Source organism: Panthera tigris, chromosome B2, assembly GCF_018350195.1.
Source record: "Panthera tigris isolate Pti1 chromosome B2, P.tigris_Pti1_mat1.1, whole genome shotgun sequence".
Lineage (NCBI taxonomy): Eukaryota > Metazoa > Chordata > Mammalia > Carnivora > Felidae > Panthera > Panthera tigris.
In genome coordinates this window covers 161,814-183,070 of record NC_056664.1, presented here as the reverse complement: position 1 = coordinate 183,070, position 21,257 = coordinate 161,814, and the positions used below count along the sequence as shown (strand labels likewise).

Here is a 21,257-nt window from a genome sequence, read left to right as displayed (position 1 = left end):
GGGACTGGACCCGAGGCAACACTGGGGCTGGGTCTGCACGACACTCTGGGGACAAAGAGATGACAGTGGGGGGCGAATTCTAGAGGGTTCCCAGCTTGATTTGTGCGTCAGGGTGGTAGCCGCGAGCCTGAACACTTGAAGGCGTGGTTGCTGTGACGTGGAACCAGATTTGTAATGTTGCGGAATTTTCAGTAACCACCAAAACTGACTCAGTGCCACCCACACACGTCTCCACTAAAGGCAAGCGTACTGATCGGGTAGGACTATATGTAACTGCAATCATTGGATCTAGATTGAGGTCCGCTGGTGTAAAATATATACCAGGTTTCAAAGACTCGGTACCAAAAAAAAAACCCCGAGGGGTGCCTGGGTGGCTCAGTCGGTTAAGCGGCCGACTTCGGCTCAGGTCATGATCTCACGGTCCATGGGTTCGAGCCCTGCGTCGGGCTCTGTGCTGACAGCTCAGAGCCTGGAGCCTGTTTCAGATTCTGTGTCTCCCTCTCTCTGACCCTCCCCCGTTCATGCTCTGTCTCTCTGTCTCAAAAATAAATAAATGTTAAAAAAAATTTCAAAAAAAACCCCCGAGATGCTAAAATATTTCATTAATATCTTAAAAATATTGGTTAACTGGTTGAAATGGTAATATTTTGGATATATTAGATTAAATGAAATATTTTATTACAATTAATTTGGCCTGTTTCTTTTTTATCTTTTTAATGTGGCTACTAGAAAAAAATGTTAAATCACATGTGTGGCTTGCAATATAATTCTAAATTACATACATGGCTTGCAATATATTCCTAAATTATATATGTGGTGCTCATTCTACTTGTAAATTGCACACACGGCTCACATATATCTCCTGGGCTGGGCGGGCAGACAGCTGTCCTGCCAGGTGGCCAGAGCTCCCGCCTGTGACCAGGGCTCTCCCAGGAGCAGTGGGCTGGCAGCCAGCCCTTCTGGGCCTTCAGGGAGTCAGTCAGCTTCCTGACAGGGCTCAGCTGCTCCCGTGAAATTACTAGTCTCTTTCCCTTCGCTGCCTCCTGAGCCAGCCAGTTCACCCTGACAGGCGGACATTCTCCTGCCTTCGGACCTGGTGCCTGACAGGCGGACATTCTCCTGCCTTAGGACCTGGTGCCTGACAGGCGGACATTCTCCTCCCTTAGGACCTGATGTGGCAGCCGCTTGTGTCCTGTGACAATTGCTTGCTTCTCGGGTTCTGGCTGGGCCTGTGCTCAAGGAAGCCGGACACTCAGCCGACGAAGGGGTGGCCTCACAGGTCCCTCCAGTGCATGGGTTCCATTTTCCGATTGCATTGAGTTTGCACTGGGGACCATGCCCATCAGTGTGCTGGGGCGGACCTAGAGGGAAGGAAAGGCGAGGAGGAGGAGGAAGTCATTAAAGGACTTGTTGTGTGCTCGGTTTTACTTTTAGGTTGTTTATATTTTATGATTTTCGCCTTTGAGGACCTCAGTACCCAGTACTTAGTATCTAAGGGTCTAGTGCTCACATTTCCAGAGGATTTTCAGTTTGTAATCTGCTTTCCCACAAACCCACAAACCCCCGGTAAAGAGGCTGGTGGGTTTACAGCATCCTCATTTTCTAATGGGGGAGCCTCTCTCTAGTTAGTGGGGAGCTGTGAGGGGCACAGCTGGGTCCTAACGATGGTATTTCTGATTCTATGGCTGGCACCGGTATCCCTGGGTGGAGGAGACTGAGGCAGGAATACAAGACTGGATGTGGAAGGAGCTATACCCTGACCCACTCAGCCACCATTCTCTCTGCCCCTCCCAGCCTGCCCCTCCAACACCGCATCCCGTCCCGGTCTCTGAGTGTCCATTAGGGGGCTTTTCCTAAGTGGCCAGTGGGACAAGGGAGCCCCTGGGACAGGGAGACAGGGGGACCCACAGCCAGTTCTTCTACCGTGAAGACCTTAATCCTCTCACCTTCTTTGGACGGTGGCTTTTTCCTTTTCCTGAAAGTCCTTGAACCTGTGACATCGGCCCTGTGGGGAGAGAGTTTGGCAGGTGTGCCTGGAGCTCTCTGGGCTTCATTGCAGCGTCTGACCTCCCAGGATGGTGCTGAGCCTCACCAGGGGGAGTCCGGGGCCATTGCTAGCAGAGCCCCCTTGACCCACAGGCAACGAATGTTGTCAATTGTAACTAATTCGTTATGGCTAATGTTTGGACAGTGGTTTGGGATTACTTGGAACCTCCATAAACTGCCCTCATTTATCACACCAACAATCTGGAAGGTTGCTCTGGCCCCACGTGCAGGGTGAGGTGCTCCACTCTCGGGGAGGTGAAGTGATTCCATGAAGGTCACACGGTGAACTCAGGAATCTGAACTCGAGCCCAAACCTTCTGACTCAAAATTCCACGTCCTTCCCATTCTCTATTATGCCTTGATTTCAACAGGTCTCAGTTGTCTAAACTCTGACCTGTGAGCCGTAGAACCTTGGTCTGATGGGGGTTGGGGAAGGGTTCACTGGCTTTCCTGTAACACTGGCTGCTTCTACCCAAACTGTGTGGTCCTTGGACACGGCACACCTAACAGAGGAGCTTCTGGTGTTTGCCCAGAGCCTGTTGCTTCCTGGCTGCACGACTGAGGGCTCCAGGGCTTGGATTTGCTCCAGCAGATTTGCCAGCAGCATCTTCTCAGAGTCATAGGACTGTCTGAGACTCCCCATTCTGAGGGATGCATCTGAGGAGGAAATGTTTCCCGTTGGAAGGACAAGGGAGCAATCATCTCCCGGTGCAGCAGGTAGAGCGGGGGACTCACCCCGCCCCCAGCCCTGGGGGCAGTCTGCCTTCCTTGGGGATTTCCCTCCTTCCCTACTGAGGGTCTGCGCCCCATTTTTGGTTTGGTCTGTGTTTCCTCCTGCTTCTCAGCGCTTCGCTGATCCCCACTGCCCTCCCATGTGGCGTGTCTGGACGAGGAAAATAGCAGCCTCACCAACCCTTCTCCTGCCCTCTGTGTTGAGGGAAAAGGGCCCCAATCAGAGCAAGAGCCAGAAGCCGAGGCTTTCAGAGATATGAAAAGGGAGAGAGAGAAGAGACATTTGTTTTCTTTGAGGTTTAACTAAAGCATCTTAACATCTGTATAATATTTTACAGTTGAGACTCACCCTAACTTCTGGCCCCTGGAGGCAGAATTTAACTTTTAGACAGGTTTTGCTTGACTGGTATCATGATTTTAAAACTAATGATAATTTGAGGGGTGCCTGGGTGGCTCAATCAGTTAAGCTTCCCACTTCAGCTCAGGTCATGATCTCACAGTCTGTGAGTTCAAGCCCCGTGTCGAGCTCTGTGCTGGCAGTGTGGAGCCTGGAGCCTGCTTTGGATTTTGTGCCTCCCTCACTCTCTGCTCCTTCTCTGCTCATGCTCTGTCTCTCTCTCTCTCTCTCTCTCTCTCAAAAATAGATAAATGCTAAAAAAATTTTAAACAAAAAATAAATAAAATAAAAATAAAAATAATGATAATTTGGGGGGCCACGAAGGCCCGGTCCATTCAGCATCAGACTCTTGATCTCGGTTCAGGCTGTGAACTCAGGGTCGTGAGTTCGAGCCTCATGTTGGTCCACACATTGGGTGTAAAGCCACTTAAAAAAATAAATAAAAATAACGATAATTTAAGTGCCTTTAGAGAAGGTGGCTATTTTCCTCATGACTCCCTATTACCTCTTGTCTGCCCAGGCCCTGAAGGCATTTGACTTTTTTTCTCCAGCTTTATTGATATAATTGACATATTATATCCTCTAAGTTTAAGGTGCACAACGTTACGATTTGATACACGCATATATTGTGAAATGTTTATGACAGATTAATTAATGTTCTTCACCTCACATAATTAGCATTTTGTTATTGTTATGGTCAGAACACTAACAATGTACTGTTGCAGCAACTTTCAGGTATAAGGTAGATATTGTTGGCTACACTCACCAGCTGTACACACATCCCTGGAATTTACTCATCTTCTTTTCTTTTCTTTCTTTTTTTTTTAGTGTTTATTTAGTTTTGAGAGAGAGACACCGACAGACTACGAGGGGGGAGGGGCAGAGAGAGAGGGAGACACAGAATCCAAAGCAGGCTCCAGGCTCTGAGCTGTCAGCACAGAGCCCGATGCGGGGCTCTAACCCATGAACGGTAAGATCATGGCCCGAGCCAAAGTCAGACGCGCAACCGACTGAGTCACCCAGGTGCCCCTACCCATCTTCTAATGGGAGGATTGTACCTTCCCACCGACATCTTCCCATCCCCCAGCCGCCACTCCCAGCCGCCAACCACTGCCTCTCTGTTTCTCCAAGTGTGATGTTTTTAGGCTCCACATCCAAGTGAGACCATACGGGATTTCTCTTTCTTTGTCTGAAATTTCGCTCAGCACAAAGCCCTCAAGTTCCATCTACGTTGTTGCAAAAGGCAGGGTTTCCTTCTTTTTTAAAATGGCTGAATAATATTCACATATACACACGCATGTAGGTCATTTTTTTCGAGAGTTCTGTACATTTTGCAGTCCTCACCGCTCTAGGTATAGTCACCGTGTGTCACCACACAACGTTTTTATGGTGTCATTCACTATGTTCCCCGTGCTGTACTTCTCGTCCCTGTGACCCACTTACTTTATAACTGGGAGTTTGTGCTTCATAATCCCCTTCACATTTTGTCCATCCCCCCACCTCCCTCCTCACTGGCAACCACGAGTTTGTTCTCTGTATTTACGAGTATGCTTCTGTTTGTTTTGTTTTTACAGCGTGTAAGTGAAGTCATATGGTGTTAGTATTTCTCTGACTCCTTTCACTTGATGTGATACCCCTAGGTTCATCCCTGTTGCTGCAAATGGCAAGATCTCATCTTTTTAGTGGCTGGGTAACATTCCATCAGACACACGGCATCTTCTTTATCCACTCATCTGTCGTGGACACCTGGGCTGCTTCCGTATCTTTGCTATTGTGAATGATGCTGCAGTAAACGTAAGAGTGCGTATGTCTTTTCCAATGACTGTTTTCATTTTCCTAGGGTAAATACTCAGCAGTGGAATTACTGGATTGTATGGTGTTTCTATTTTTAATTCTGTGAGGCACCCCTGTATAGTTTTCCACACTGCCTCCTGCCAACATGGGAGTCTCCTGTAGGCAGCATTGATCACTGGGTCTTATTTATTGATCCAGTAATGCCACTCTGGGCCTTTTGATTGAATAATTTAATCTGTTTCCATTTAAAATGATTGTTGATAGATAAGGAGTTAGTATTCCCATCTTGTTAATTGCTTTTTGGCTGCTTGATAGCTCCCCTTTCCCTGTCTTGCTTCCTTCCTCTGTAAACCGATGATTTTCCACAGTGGTACACTCTATTCCCTTCCCTACTACAAGTTTTTGTTCTGTGGCTACACTTAGGCTCACTTGAAACATCTTATAGATGTAACAGTCTAGTCTGTTTCATCTTATAATATCAACTTATTTTTGATATTTTTTAAAAATAACAACTTATTTTTGTTCACATACAAAACTCTACCCTTTACTCCCCCCTTCTATGTTTTTTGATGTCACATTTTGCATATTTTAATATTGTGTATCCATTAACCAGTTACTGTAGTTCTAGTTATTCTTTAATACTTTTGTCCTTTTTAAAATTTTTAAAAAAATTTTCTTTTTAATTTTTTTAAAATTTACATCCAAATTAGTTAGCATATAGTGCAACATTGATTTCAGGAGCACAGAGCCTGATGCAGGGCTCGAACTCACAATGCGGGGTTTGAACTCACAAATCATGAGATTATGACCTGAGCGGAAGTCAGACAGTCGACTGAGCCACCCAGGTACCCCAATACTTTTGTCCTTTAGGGGCACCTGGGTGGCTCAGTTGGTTAAGCATCAGACTCTTGGTTTAGACTCAGGTCATGATCTCACAGTTTGTGGGATCCAGCCTCATATCGGGCTCTGTGCTGACAGTGTGGAGCCTGCTTGGGATTCTTTGTCTTCTCTTTCTTCTCCACCCCAGCTTGTGCTCTCTGTCAAAATAGATAAACTTAGAAAATAATACTTTTGTCTTTTAACCTTTATGCTGGCGGTAAGTGGTGAACACACCGCTGTTACATTGTGAGGATATTCTGAATCTGACTGTGTCTGCATCTTTCCCAGTGTGCTGTACGCTTTCATATGTCTTCATGTTACTCACTAGTGGTCCTTCCTTTCTGCCCTGGGGGACAAAGCCTCTGGTCGAAAACCTCGGTTCTGTATTTATTCATATGGCAGGTCTCAAACAGTAACAAGCGTGAGGTCATTTATAGACATCTACAAACACACCAAGCACTGCATAGGGCCGTGGTTTCATGTGTATGTGACGGAGGCACAGGTGCATGCCCAGGCAGGCACATGCTCAGTGCGCAGGTGCGTTTCCTCTTGGGGACAGAGGGAGAGGAGCAGAGCCTCCAATTTATCTCTAACATTTCATTTTATTTGACAAAAATCTAAAGCAAATTTGGCAAATGTTTACATTTGTTAATTCTAGCCTATGGTTACAAGGGTGCTTATTACTATTTTCTATTCTTCTCCATATTTTTTTCCAAAATAAAACAATTTAGTTAAAAAAGAAAAAACATAAGAAATGAATACAGGATATAAATATATATTCAAAGCAATTCTTAAATTTTAAAATAAAGAAGTTCAAACTCCCTACTACTTAGGAAAATACAAACAATGAGATATAGACATAATAATGAGATAAAACTTTGCACTCCCCAGATTGGCAATTTTTTTTTTAAACTTCCAAAGCTGTTAAGGATGTGGGGGGAAAAGGGCCCTTCATACATTGCTGGTAGGAATGTGAATGGTCACTGTCTTATATCAGAAAGCATGAAGGCAAGTGATATAAAATGCAATCAACTGGCAACTAGAAAGCATGTTATCGGAAAAGTAAAATGTAAGCCAGATTCCAAAAAGGGTTTCAGACTCCAGGTAAGTCAAGGACTGTGGAGTAGTAATAAGGTAAGAGGACAGAGATTCCCTGCACCTGGTTTCCCTAGGAGAGAGAGATTGTGCTTAGCTAAAAATAGGAATTAGAAATTGAAATAAATAAAAACATCTCTGTTTAAAATACCTTGATGATTAAAATGACTTGGTAGATTGAGTGAGGTTATCATATGACCCCGCTTAACAGGAGTACAAAGTTTAAAGTCCTCTACAAAAACCAGGCCTGTTAAAACAAACAACAGAGAAAAACAACCCTAAAAATAAATGCATGGAGTAATGAAGTCCATTTGTAAGTAATAGTTAATGCATGCTATACAACATGGGCCTGAATTGCTCACAAACAAGATCAATCATGCGATTAAAAAAAATCCAACAAAATGTGACGTTCCTTTTACTCCCTTGAGAGACCCATTAAAAGATATGAGCATAAACGTAGGGGCGGCTGGGCCAGTGCAGGTGGGGAGACCTCCTGGCAGGCTCCCTCTTGCTGGGAGAAACCCCCAGCTGCCTGAACCCCCTGCCCCAGGTGCAGGAGTGGGGCGGGGGGTGAGGGGGAGAATCCAGAGAGACCTCGTCCTCACTTGACTCATTTGTTCATTTTTTTTTTTTTTCAGTTTTTAAAATTAAGTGTTTTATTCTAATTCCAGTTAGTTAACATAGTGTTATGTTATGTAATATTAGTTTCAGGTATACAATACAGTGATTCCACATGTCCATACAACACCCAGTGCTCATCACCGGAGCATCCTTAATCCCCATCACCCATTCCCCCCCATCCCCCCACCTCCCCCCTGGTCACCACCAGTATGTTCTCTGCAGTTAAGGGTCTGTTTCTTGGTTTGCCTCTCTCTCTTTTTTTCCCTTTGCTCATTTGTTTTGTTTCTTAAATTCCCCCTATGAGTGAAATCATAAGAGTTAGTATCTAAAATATGTTAAGAACTTATACAACTCAATACCTAAAACCCAAATAATCCAATTAAAAATGGGCAGAAGATGGGGCACTTGGGTGGCTCAGTCGGTTAAGCATCCGACTTCAGCTCAGGTCATGATCTCGCAGTTTGTGGGTTCGAGCCCCGTGTCGGGCTCTGTGCTGACAGCTAGGAGCCTGGAGCCTGCTTTGGATTCTGTGTCTCCCTCTCTCTCTGCCCCTCCCCTGCTTGCACTGTGTCTCTGTCCGTCTCAAAAATAAATAAACATAAAAATTTTTAAAAATGGGCAGAAGACATGAACAGATATTTCTCCAAAGAAGGAATATAGTGTTTCAATCATTGGATTGGCCTACGTGAGGGCCTGGTTAATTAATTTCGTGTGTCAATTTAGCCAAACTTCAGTACCCAGATATTTGGTCAAGGCTAGTGTAGATGCTGCTGTGAAGATACATTTAGGTGAGTAAAGCAGATGAGCCTCCCTAGTGTGGGTGGGCTTCATCAATCAGTTGAGGTTCCCCTGGAAAAGAGAATTCTGCCTCCAGGCGCTACATCAACGGGTCCTGGGGGCTCCACCTGCCGGCCGGCCCCACGGAATTCCAGCCTGCCAGCCCCACAGTGGTATGAGCCAGTCTTCTAAAAGCTCTCTCTATGCATCCTGTTGGCTCTGTCTCTCCGGAGAACCTGAACACAGTCTGCCTACCCTCCATAATTATGCTATTTGTGCAATATATGACATCAGAGAAAAGTGGTCAGAAATATAAATATGATTGCAGCTGAGGATCTAAACAGACCCCTGTCAGAAGACATCGGACTGTTTTAGCTTTTTGTACCACAGAATTGCTGTGCCCGGATCCCAGCACAGAGACCTTTGTAATTCCCCACTCTGAGAGCCACATCTTGACAAAGACACCCACAGACTGGACCGCCTTCCAGGAGGAACCCAGGACAGTAGCTGGAAAATCCTGTGGCGGGAGGTGTTAGCAGAGGGGACTCAGGCGTGCAGGACACCTGCCTTCTGAACGCTAGGCTGGTGCCGAGGCCTGCCTCTCCCACGGCCTCCACACTTCAGATCTTTTTGGGCTGAAATGCACCTGGTGAAGCCCTAACCCTACTACTTCTCCATGCAGCTGCCATCTGGAGGCATAGTAACACCGCCAGGGTGGGCTCTAATCTGGTCTGACTGGTGTCCTCACGAGCGAGGATTAGGACACAGAGATATCAGAGATGCCCCGTACAGAACAAAGTCCATGTGAGGACATAGCAAGAAACTGGACAGTGGCAAGCCAAGGGGAGGGGCCCCAAACCACACTGATCATGGACTTGTAACCCCCACAGCTGTGAGACAGTAAGTATGCCGCTTGCACCGCCCAGACTAACTCCTGTATGGCTCGGGAGCCATCCTCTGTCTCACCCCCAGCTCTGAGTTCCCAGGTCCTCGCCAGCGTGTGTGTGTGTGGGGAGGGGTTCTCCCCACCTCTTGCACCTCCCTCCAGACACATCACAAACTCTCCATGCAGGCAACTTCACGACCCTCAGGTGGGCGGGACCCTGGCAATCTCTCTGGGCTGCGTGCCGGCAGCTCGTGAGAACATTCAGAGAGAATGACTGTGCACCTGATCACAGGTGTTCAGCATTTCCACGTGCCAGACGCAGTTCTAAGCACTGGTGACATCACCCACCAGGGACAGCCAGACTGGGCTAACCAGACGCCATGCACGTTAGAAGATAGTACGGATCATGGAAGAAAGGTAGAGCAGGAGGGGGTAGGAGGTAGGGGCCCAGTTTTCAGTAGAGCGTGAATCAGGCCCAGCGGGTACTAGCTACACGACACCCTGCGGACAGTTAAGAGTCAGATGTCACAGCTGTCCCTGCTGCTTGGCGGGTGCACAGCTAACCTACACTCTTCTGTCCTGTCCATGTATATTGCAGTTAGCACACTTGCTTTTACAACTAGACAAACCCTCAATATTACCGAAAAACCAAATCACCTCCTATTTCCTCCAGGATGGAGTCTGAAGTTCTGCTGGTGTTTACAGGCCACCCGGGGCCCCTGCCTCCACCTGAACTCCCTCTCAGGACACACTACCTTCTCCAGTCAGACAGATATTCTGGACCCACATTTGACAAGTAGGTTTGCCAGATCTTGTGCATAAAAGCACAGAATGCCCAGCTAGATCTGAATTTCAGGTATAGTGCAATTATTTGAGACACACTTATACTAAAAAATTATCTGAAGTTCAAGTTTATCTGAGCATCCTCTCTGTATTTTATCTAGTGACACTAAGTAATCTTCCTTCCCCATCGGCTGGAGTCATCTTCTCCATCTTCCTGAATCTTAGACAAGCTTCTCTGCACGGTTGCCTGGGGGTGGGGTGGGCATGGGGGTAGTTAGGGGGCCTCTCCTGACCTTGGCCTGGGACTTTCCTGTACATAAAGAATGCATCTTGGATCAGACGCCGCTGACCCTGGAGAGTCAGGTAAAAAGGTCAATGTTTCCAAAGGGTCTGAAATTCTCCCCGGAAAAGAAACTCTTCCAGCTATCTTGAGGTCAAATGTCATTTGTCAATTTTTTTTAACCCAAGTGTCAAAATTTACATTTTATTGGTTTGCTTTACATGTTGGATAATTTAGGGGGGCTTTTAAATGGACAGCTTCTGTTGCAAACAAGAATGCCTCCCTGTTTGTCTAGCTTACTCTTCAAAAAATTTTTTTACTGTTTATTTTTGAGACAGAGCATGAGCAGGGGAGGGGCAGGGAGAGAGGGAGACACAGAATCCAAAGCAGGCTCCAAGCTCTGAGCTGTCAGCACAGAGCCTGATGCGGGCTCAAACTCACAAACTGTGAGATCATGACTTGAGCCAAAGTTGGATGCATAACTGCCCAAGCCACCCTGGCGCCCCTGTCTGGCTTATTCTTGGCTTCACAGTGTCCTGGTACCCCATTCATTAGCTCCCTAGGGACCTGATTGCCCCTTGCTGCTAGTCCCAGGTCAGTTTCATGGTCCAGTTTATGAAATCAACTTAAGACTTTCTGCTGAGTCTGCAGGGGCAGGCTGACCCTCCCCCTCCCCCTCCCCGGTCTCCAGCGATATCTCTGGCCAAGGTAGCACGGGACAGCTGCTGGCCCTGGCTGCCCAGACACTCCCAACTTAACATCCTGCATCACACCAAAACGTGGGAAAGGTGGCCCGGCAGCTGTCACAGGTGGGGAGGCAGCCACACACCACACACAGGGTGGCAGTGTAACCCTGCCCAGAGCCCAGTCCTGGGAAAGTTCTCCCTTTAACACTGAGCATAAAGGTTCTCACACGACCTTGTTTCCCCATCTGGCCATTGTCAGCACCCAAGCTAGTGCAAAATCGCTAATTTTTGTTGCTATATTAAACTGAGACATTTTATAGAGGCTTTGTGTGTGCAGGTGACAAAAATCTTCAGGCTATATTCTTAGGTAAAAATACAACAGTGTTTACTGTGCAAATTTTCCTTAATAAAAGGGAGAAATACAAATATATACTTGATTCACTCCTTTTATAAAGACACAATGAGAGGACACACAGGAAACTAATAAACGTGTTTCCCTGTGGGGCAGGGAGTGGGTCAGGGTCATGGCAGAGGTGTGAACAGAGACGGGGTGGTTGTAAATTTTTTGATGTACATCTTTTCATGTACTAATTTTTTAAAACATTTAAAAAGTATTTAGAGAGAGAGAGACAGAGGGAGAGAGGAGGGAAGCGCAGAGAGAGGGAGAGAATCCCAAGCAGCCTCTGTGCTGTCAGTGCAGAGCCCAATGTGGGGCTTGAACCCATGAACTGTGATATCACGACCTGAGCCAAAATCAAGAGTTGGTCACTTAACTGACTCAACTACCCAGGCGCCCCTTGTGTATTAATGTTTGAATCAAGTGAATGTATATAACCTTTTAAAAATTAAATTACATCGTAAAAATTACATTGCATATTTCACTTTTTTGGTTATATCATTTTGTCGTGAGAGAAGCTGAACTGGAAATAGTCAGCGACTCTCTCCACGAGGCTGTGATCTTTCCAATTCCTGGTCACAGATGCACCAGCAAAGCCACCACACCCCATTCCCATGACTGTATGACTGTCGTGCCCAGCACGGCCTCAGTCTTGCTCCCCTCGCTAAATCTACTGTGCATCTTGTTGTAATTCCTAGTTCTCTGCTGGATCTTTCCAGCTTGGCCTTTATGTCCTCCAATATAGCACCGTCCGTGTCCAGTGACCCCAATGTCTTAAGTCCTCTGCGGGTCTCCTTTCTTCTCTCATTTCTGCTTCCCGTCCTGCTGGTCTCTTCCCCTCTGGGGCCCGGTGATTTCCACCTGTGAGCTAGATATGTGAAAACGTATCTGTATAAATACTAGGCCTACCACACTGTTCGTTTCTTCCCGGAAAGATGTCGTTTTTGACACTGGCAGTCTACAGTCGCCTTAAACAAGTTCAACACGACATTTTAGGGCCTGAGACTTCACTTCTAGCTCCTTCAAAGGCTGCCGAAAATACAGCTCGGGAAGTCCACAACCTGCAGAACCAGCAAATGTCCCAGAAGCAGCCCCAAGCGCCCGGCTCACCTCTACAGTGCCCTTTCCTTCCCCAAACTTTCCATTTTTGGAGTACTCTGAAAATATTTTATCCAGATTCTTTAGTTGTCTGCACTTACAGGAAGCGGGAGGTGCTCAGCGCACCCCTGGCGGCCGGCGGAAACGGAAACGCTTCTGATCCAGGCCTCGGTTTTCGGGCGCTTTGTCCTCCTGTGGAGCTTCCTTTGGAAAACCTGTTTTCTTCAGTAGTCAAGTCCGCAGGGACTTTCCTTGTGCACGCCTATAGCCCCACCCCCACCCCGCACCCCCGTCAGGGCTGGGACTCATTTCTTGCTTCCAGAAGAGCTGGGCTCGGAGATGTCCTCCTTCCCAGGCTCAGTGCATAGGCTGGAACCCAAGAATTCTAGCTTCGGTGCAACACCAGCATAAGGGGATGCCCTGTGGCACCAGGGCCCCTGATAGGTCTCAGTCTGCAGACCAGGACGCGACGCGGAGATGGGAGCTGAGCCAGCTCTAGAGGCAGAAAGAGGAGCCAAACAGGACACACGCAGTGGTGCTAATGATGCATTAAAAACCTGTAAGTGAACAAAGATTTCCGCGGGCTCCGCGTCTGAGCAAAGCTTTTCCATTCCATCGGTTTGGACCCCACGGTTCCTAGAGCTCTTGATAAATGGGCCAGAACCGGGGTGAGTTGAAAGGCTGAGGTCCTGCAGGGCAAAGTTCAGAGGCCGGTTTCTGAGGCTGCCTCTCTTGTGGGAAATCAAGCGTTAATCTTTTCCAGAGTCACTTACGGAACTTGCTTGGTGACCACCCTCAGGGCGCTGGGGGGCGAGTCTCTCCGTCTGGAGGGTCGAGACCCAGCTTCACAGGCCTGCGGCGTCGGGCGGGCCAGGGGCTGCTGGCCCGTCCGGTGAGCGGCCGAGTGTAGGGTGGCCGGGTGGCCGTGGTCGGGTGACCGTCTGTCGTTGGGGGGCTAAGGTCGGGTGGCAGTTGGGAACGTTGGGGTTGTTAGGGCACGGACCGCGGTTGGGCGCGCGCGGGAATGAGCCGGGAGCGCGCCCTCCGCGCGTAGGGGACTGAGTGCGTTTAAAAAAACACAGCGGATTTGGGGGCAATCCTGACTGTATTGCCCCACTTTCAGTGGAGGTAGAGCGTTGCCTGGAACTTGGCAGGTGCGCGGGTAGGACGGAAATCTGCGGGGAGCGCGGGCCGGATCGTGGTGCTGGGGGCGCACCTGCCTCTGCGGACCCGCCACCTGCCGCCGCACCTGCCTCTGCGCACCCCCACTGCACCTACCCGGCCGCGCGGACCCCGCCCCCAGTTCTGCGTTAGGGCCTCGAGTCCGCGGTGCTGGCTGCGTGACACTCACCATCTCCCGACCGTCGTTGGGGCGGGGGGCGCCCCAGGTTTGTGCGCTGGAGCTGACACATCGTTGGGCCCTTTCCAGAAAAAGGATCCAAAAATGAGAATATGTAAAATTAGGAGCTAAAGTACATATTTACTCGCAATGACGACAAATTACAAATATTAAAAAGCTGACCACAAACATCAAAGCATCCACAAAAATGCTTCTAACTGCCGACCATGCCTATATTTTCTGTATATTTTTAACTCTATGCCTTTCGATTCCATCTTTATTTAACAACAGTTTTGTAATACATTTTCCCTGACGATTTCATATAGAAATATCTGAAATGTAATTTCATGTTATGCTCGTCTGTAGGCTGGACGTGGGCCTGACAGCCCCCAGGACTAAGACTATATGGTTCCCCTGGTTGAACTAGACATTTGGTGAGAAATGTCATCAGGCTTTGCATCCCTGATAATTATCCTGCAAATACATGTATATTTTATGAGACTTTTGTAATCATGGTTTTTAAAATTTAAATTCCAGTATAGTCAACAGTGTAGTATCAGTGTCAGGTGTACAATGTAGTGTGATTCCACACGTCCACCCATCACCCAGTGCTCCTCACAACAGGTGCATCCTTCTTCCTCATCACCCACCTCCTCTCTGGGAACCACCAGTATTTTCTCTGCAGTTAAGGGTCTGTTTCTTGGTTTGTCTCTCTCTCTCTTTTTCCTTTGCTCATTTGTTTTGTTTCTTAAATACTGTACCTGAGTGAAATAATATGGTATTTGTCTATCCTGCAAATATATCAAAGCCTGGAAATTAGTACATGATTCTGTCTTTCTCTTCCTCCTTCCCTTCCTCCCCCTTCCCTTCCTCCCCCTTCCCTCCCTCCCTTCCTCCCTCCCTCCCTTCCTTCCTTCTCTTCCTTCCTTCCTTCCTTCCTTCCTTCCTTCCTTCCTTCTCTTCCTTCCTTCCTTCTCTTCCTTCCTTCCTTCCTTCCTTCCTTCCTTCCTTCCTTCCTTCTCTTCCTTCCTTTCTTCCTTCCTTCCTTCCTTCCTTCCTTCCTTCCTTCCTTCTCCCCCTCCCTACCTCCTTTAGTGGTTATTTTTATCCTATTCAATTTTTTTATCATAAAAGTTACATATTCTTGGTGATACATTCAGACAACACTGTAAGGTGTGAAGTAAAAAAAAAAAAAATCTTCCTGTTTCCCGGAAGTAACCATTGTTAGTTTTTTGTGTATCATCCTTCCAGAAAATTGTGTGTGTGAATCTACTCTTTGGAACACACACACACACACACACACACACACACACACACACGGATTTTCTAATTTTTTTTCTAACTCATTTTTGTCATCTAAAAGTACATGTTGGAGGGGTGTCTGGGTAGCTCAGTGAGTGTCTGACTTTGGCTCAGGTCATGATCTCACAGTTCGTGGGTTCGAGTCCCATGTCGGGCTCTGTGCTGACAGCTTGAAGCCTGGAGCCTGCTTTGCATTCTGTGTCTCCCGCTCTCTCTGCCCCTCCCCTGCTCGTGCTACCTCTCTCTCTCTCTCTCAAAAAATAAATAAAACATTAACAAAATTAAAAAATAAAATAAAAACTAAAAGTACATGTTGGATATTTTCCCATTTTTCTATTAGTACATAAAGATGAATTCTTATGAATTCTTTTTCAACAACCACATGGTATTCACTTCTATGAGTGAACCACGAATTGGCAGACATTGAGTTATTTCCAGGTTACTGCTTTGTTTTGCGATCACATGGAATGTTTCAGTGAATGTCCTCCAACGTACGTCTTGGAACGTCCAGGATACATTTTGGTGACAATGTGATGTAACTTCCAAGTTCCGATCATTTTTTCCCACCACCTTTTCTCAAATAACCCAGAGTTCCCCACTGATTTGAATGCCAGCCTCACAGTATGCTTTATATTTATATAAATGTGCATATTTTCTCAACTCTTCTCCTCTGTTCTTCTGTCTGTTCCTGCCTGTGTGCCAAACCATCTAAACACTGCATCTTTGTAATGTTTTAATGTCAGGTGGGTCTTAGAACCCTCAGGAGACTCTTGTTTTTTAGAATTTTCGTGGATATACATTGTGCTTATTTTTCCCATTAGTTTTAGCATGATTTTTACAAACCTGCCCACCCTCCAGCCCCAATCCAGTGAGCACTTGCTTGGATGGAAAATTGACGTATTTTCACTATTGTGCCTTTCTTTTTTTTTTTAATTTTTTTTAACGTTTATTTATTTTTGAGACAGAGAGAGACAGAGCATGAATGGGGGAGGGGCAGAGAGAAAGGGAGACACAGAATCCAAGCAGGCTCCAGGCTCTGAGCCATCAACCCAGAGCCCGACTCCCCCCCTCTCCCCCTCTCCCCCTCTCCCCCTCTCCCCATCAACCCAGAGAAGGAGAAGGAGAAGCCATCAACCCAGAGCTCGAACTCATGGACCGCGAGATCATGACCTGAGTTGAAGTCAGACACTTAACCTACTGAGCCACCCAGGCGCCCCACTATTGTGCCTTTCTATCCAATAATGAAAGATGAATATCCAAAACCTTTTGCACACTTGACTTGTTGAGAACATGTTATAATTTGGGGTGAGGAGTCCAGATTGCAGGTGAAGGTGGAGAAATCATGCAGAAGCCTGAGGCCAGGTCTCAGCTGCCGACACTATTTCCCGTCCGTGCAGAGCACAGGGAGACCTCTCCCACCTACTGACCAGCCCGGTGCAGGATGGAAAATCTGTTCGCTCACCAGTGGCCCTTTCAGCTCCGTGCTGTGTGCAGCGTGCCGTGCTGGTGTAGGAAGTGCAGACATGATTCAGAATCCTCGCCCTCAGGGTGCCTTTACATTAGGACAGGAAGCCTGAAGTAAATAATAATGTTTGTTCACTTGCGAAAGACAAATAAGTTCCTAAAGTGTGTTAAAAATGACACCATATTCTGGGAATAGAGTGAACAAGACAGATGCCGTCCCTGCTGCTGGGGCCCTTGCAGCTTGGGGAGGGAGACAGACACAAAAGCTAGTGTTTTTTGAGCTATGAGGAAAGCAGACAGGGGTCTGAGATGGAGTCATGGGTGACCCACATTAGCACGGTTGGTGAGGGCCTCCTGGAGAAGGTGACTCCCAGCTGAGACCTAGAAGAAAAGCCGACCAATGGGAAGACCAGGCGTGTGTGCAAGTCCGGAAAAGCCTTGTTGTATTTGAAGAATTCGTAATTAGAGTTTGAATTTACAGGATGTCCCAATAGCACGGGTGTGGATGAAGGAAGGAGAAGGAACAGAGAGCAGGTGAGAAGGAAGCATCGGGTCATGTAGGACAAGTTGAGTGTAAGCTGGGTGTTAGATTTGCAGTTGGGTATGAGACGCAGGTCTCCAGAGAGCCTGGGGTAGAGTCCCCAGGACCCAGCACAGGATCCACCAAATGAAGTGCAAATTCAAGGAAATTGATGTGATATTCCCAAAGAGTGTCTAGGGAGGAAGAGCCTGCAGGATGAGGTCTTGAGAAGAGTTCCAGATGCTGAGAGAGAGAGAGAGAGAGAGAAGAAGGAGAAGGAGAAGGAGAAGGGGAAAGGAGAGAGAGGGAAGAGAGAGAGAGGGTAGATGTGGCAGAGTGGGTCGGACAATGCTGAGTGCCAGGCAAGGGCAGGAGAGGGTCAGCGTGGGGGTTGTTCTGGGACAAGGTACGCGTGAAGGGTTCGCCTCCTTAGTGCAGCAGGGACAGTGTTTGCGGTGTGGGGTGTGCAAGGTGTGCAGAGCAAGGAGGAGGATGTGTGTGTAGCTGAGGGAAGAGACGCCAGGGAGGAGTGAAGGAGGACTGGCAGGTGTATGGACCCCAGTGTGAGCTGTGAAACCAGGGATTCCGTGTGTTCATAAGGCCAAGTGAGGACGGTTTGTCCAGGGATGGGCTTGTCTGGAAGGGGCAGCCGCAGAGGCGGGATAAGGGATCCCAGCAGGGCCTGGCTGTTTGTGGGCGTCCTTGCACAATCCTGAAATCAGGCTTCACTGTGACTCTCACCTGTCTCTGTTTCTTTGAATGACGTTTTGTAAATTAAACAGAGACGGTGACCGCTTCCCTGTGCGGTGTCCGTGCTTGCTGGAGCCCGCCGGACTGTGAATATTGTTGGTGAGGCTTTTTTTTTTTTTTTTAAATATTTATTTTTGGGACAGAGAGAGACAGAGCATGAACGGGGGAGGGGCAGAGAGAGAGGGAGACACAGAATCGGAAACAGGCTCCAGGTTCCGAGCCATCAGCCCAGAGCCTGACGCGGGGCTCGAACTCACGGACCGCGAGATCGTGACCTGGCTGAAGTCGGACGCTTAACCGACTGCGCCACCCAGGCGCCCCTGTTGGTGAGGCTTTAATCTCCAGGTCGACACACGGTCTGCACTTCACCCTGAAACCAGGGCACCGATGTTACGTGATTGCATCAAAGTAGTTTGTCTTTCGGGTAACAAACTGTATTTGCTATGTCTAACTTCCATTCTTCTTATTCTGTTTATTTCTTTTCTGTTTTATTGCGTTCTGGGGGCAAAAATTTTAGAAATTTGTATTTAAATCAGTTCTATTCTTTTAAAAAATGTCATCACCGTGTCCTATCCAGAAATTTATCTCAATGATTATACTGTTCTGTTTCATTTCATTTTAGAGATTAGTCAACTCTTGGGTTATATGGAATCCAACACACTGTGTTATGTGACTTCATGTTAATTCTTCTTTGTTCTGGTTTCCAGCTGTCCCCAAATCGTTTCTGCAATAGTGGGTCTTTTCCACATCCATAGTTTGGCATAAACTAAGTTTTTATAGTAGCAGGATATATTTTTTTGTTCCAGCCTGTTGATGATTTTTTTTTTTCTGTTCTGAAGTGATTATGTAGTTTTGATAATTGTTGCTTTATGGCATTTAAAAAAATCCAGCAGCATCTTTTCGTGTACTCATCCTTCGTAGATGGCTTCCCAGCAGAGGAGTTTTCTGACGCGGGCTGGCAGGTTCACAGAGAGACCCTCACTGCAACTGGCTCTGCATTAACCTGTTTGCATCAAGAATTATGACTTTTGAGGCCTCGTTTCACCTTTGCAACTAATAGCAGGGTATGTTGTGAAGCGTTTTCCTTTACGTTTCTGAATCAGATGTTAAATTGCCTTTATTTAAACCTTATATTGGCAGTACGTGTATATCTTATAAGGTTTATTTTTAGGCAGTTGGTGTTTGCAGATTCAAATGAGAGTCTGTTAAGCTTGTATTTCCCGGAAGCTAATTTCCTGACATTTTTCTAGACGCACGACTCTGTGGGCATCGTCAGGTTTCTTCATCAACACCTTTTCCCTCATAAAACGTAATGAGTGATTTCATTCTTTTAAAATTTTTTTTTGTGTTTATTTATATTTGAGAGAGAGAGAGACAGAGTGTGAGCAGGGGAGGGGCAGAGAGAGAGAATCCGAAGCAGGCTCCAGGCTCTGAGCTGTCGGCCCACAGCCCAACTTGGAGCTTGAACATCTGAACCATGAGATCATGATCTGAGCCAAAGTTGGACGCTTAACTGAGCCACCCAGGTGTCCCCATGGGTGATTGCATTCTCATCCATATGTTGGGACACTTTTGGCCTCATAAGGAGCATACTCTTTTTTTAAAAAAATTTTTAATGTTTATTTATTTTTGAGACAGAGAGAGACAGAGCATGAACGGGGGAGGGTCAGAGAGAGAAGGAGACACAGAATCCGAAGCAAGCTCCAGGCTCCGAGCTGTCAGCACAGAGCCGGATGCGGGGCTCGAACTCATGGACTGTGAGATCATGACCTAAGCCGAAGTTGGACGCTCAACCAACTGAGCCACCCAGGCTCCCCAGGAGCATACTCTTTGGAAGTTGGTAGTTTGTTTTGGCTAGTGTATCAGGGAAATGTACCTTTGGTCTGTTAACCACTTCTTCTGTTACACATTTTGTGAGTAAACCTTTTGGGAAGGAGGTTCAGTGTTGCTAGGTTCTCATTTTTCATTACTATTCAAGGCCCTTTTCAGTCAGTTTTTTACTGTGAAGCCACATTTTATCTGATATCTGGTAGGATCACAAACCTTTAAAAAATATTCAATGTGACAAAAGAGGTGTAGCACTAATTCCTATATTTCAATCTGTCCTTTTCTCTCTGAGGTATTTTTAGGAAAACAAACATTTGTACAATTTTGATTTTGATTTTTTTAAGTTTATTTATTTTGAGAGTGAGTGAGTGAGCAGGGAGGGGCCAAGGGAGAGAGAATCCCAAGCAGCCTCCTCACTGTCAGTGCAGAGCCTGATGCAAGGCTTGAACTCATGAACCATGAGATGGTGACCTGAGCTGAAATTAAGAGTCAGATGCTTAACTGACTGAGCCACCCAGGTGCCCTCAATTTTGATTTTTAATTATAATGAATGCATATTCATGTGACATTCACCCACTAAATATTTATTTTTCTTTTTAAAATTTATTTATTTAATTTCAAGTTAAATAGAGTGGTATTGGTTTCTGAAGCAGAACCTAGCGATTCATCACTTAAGTATTACTTTAATGTAAAAATTGGATGGTTCCATTTAAAAAAAAGAGAACTTTACCATATCCATTTGAACATTATAAATGGTAGATCTATATTATCTTTGATTATTTCATGCATTTATCTTTATTACTATCTTTGCTTCCTGTTTTCATTCATACAGTGTTTGTACGTGACGTCAGACTCTATTAAATTTAAAGTGCACCAGGAGGAGAGACTGTGGCTTTTTGACCTGGACCTTGGGGACAGTCAGGCGCGATTCCAACAGGGAGGGGCAGATAGTGCTCCTGGCGGAGGGAAGGTGAGGCCACAAGAGTGTGTTCAGGCAGTGCACACAGTTCCTGTGGTTGGTGGGGAAGCACTGGGAACGGACGTGGGGGCAGGCAGGTCCCCGAGAGCCAGGCCGTGGGGTTAGGAGCTCTGGCTTATCTTTGGTAGCGAGAGGCCCTTTGGAAGAGAGGATAACTCGGGTCGAGATGAAAATGGGACTGAGGTGTCAGGGACGATGGCAGCAGATGATGAGTCCAGGGACAGAAATACGGAGACCGCACAGCACAGCAGTGGGGGCGATGGCCTGACCGATCTGAGCCCCCCATGGTACCTGAGAGACTTAGCTCTCGGCTGGAAACATGGGGTTGACAGTTTGGGGAATCAGGATGAAAATGGAGGGCATAGGCTGGAGATAGAGAAGCCTTAGGGAAGCAGCCCAGGAAAGCCTCCTTTCCCGGAAAGGTGAAGAAGGAGCTGGGCAGTGCTGGGGGGATGGGCGTGTGGGGGCAACCGGGTGGGACAGGGGACAGTCACCTCCATGAGTGGGGAGGCCTGGGAAGGAGCCCCCGGGGCCCTCATTCCCGGGGAGCCCGTGACCTTTGAGGCAGAGGCTTTGAAAGAGCGTCTGAGGAGGTGAGGCCCAGA

General features: G+C 47.0%; 2 long non-coding RNA genes across 2 annotated transcripts; one reads left to right on the top strand and one right to left on the bottom strand.

Annotated features, from left to right (window-relative positions):
* Positions 1–754: 754 nt before the first annotated feature.
* Positions 755–13,417, bottom strand: LOC122238483. The gene is made up of 3 exons (XR_006217409.1): positions 12,573–13,417; positions 1,947–2,005; positions 755–1,361 (listed from the first exon to the last, which is right to left on the bottom strand). It is a non-coding gene; the product is annotated as an uncharacterized LOC122238483 (long non-coding RNA).
* Positions 12,952–21,036, top strand: LOC122238482. The gene is made up of 3 exons (XR_006217408.1): positions 12,952–13,030; positions 18,768–18,910; positions 20,506–21,036. It is a non-coding gene; the product is annotated as an uncharacterized LOC122238482 (long non-coding RNA).
* The last annotated feature ends 221 nt before the right edge of the window (positions 21,037–21,257 follow it).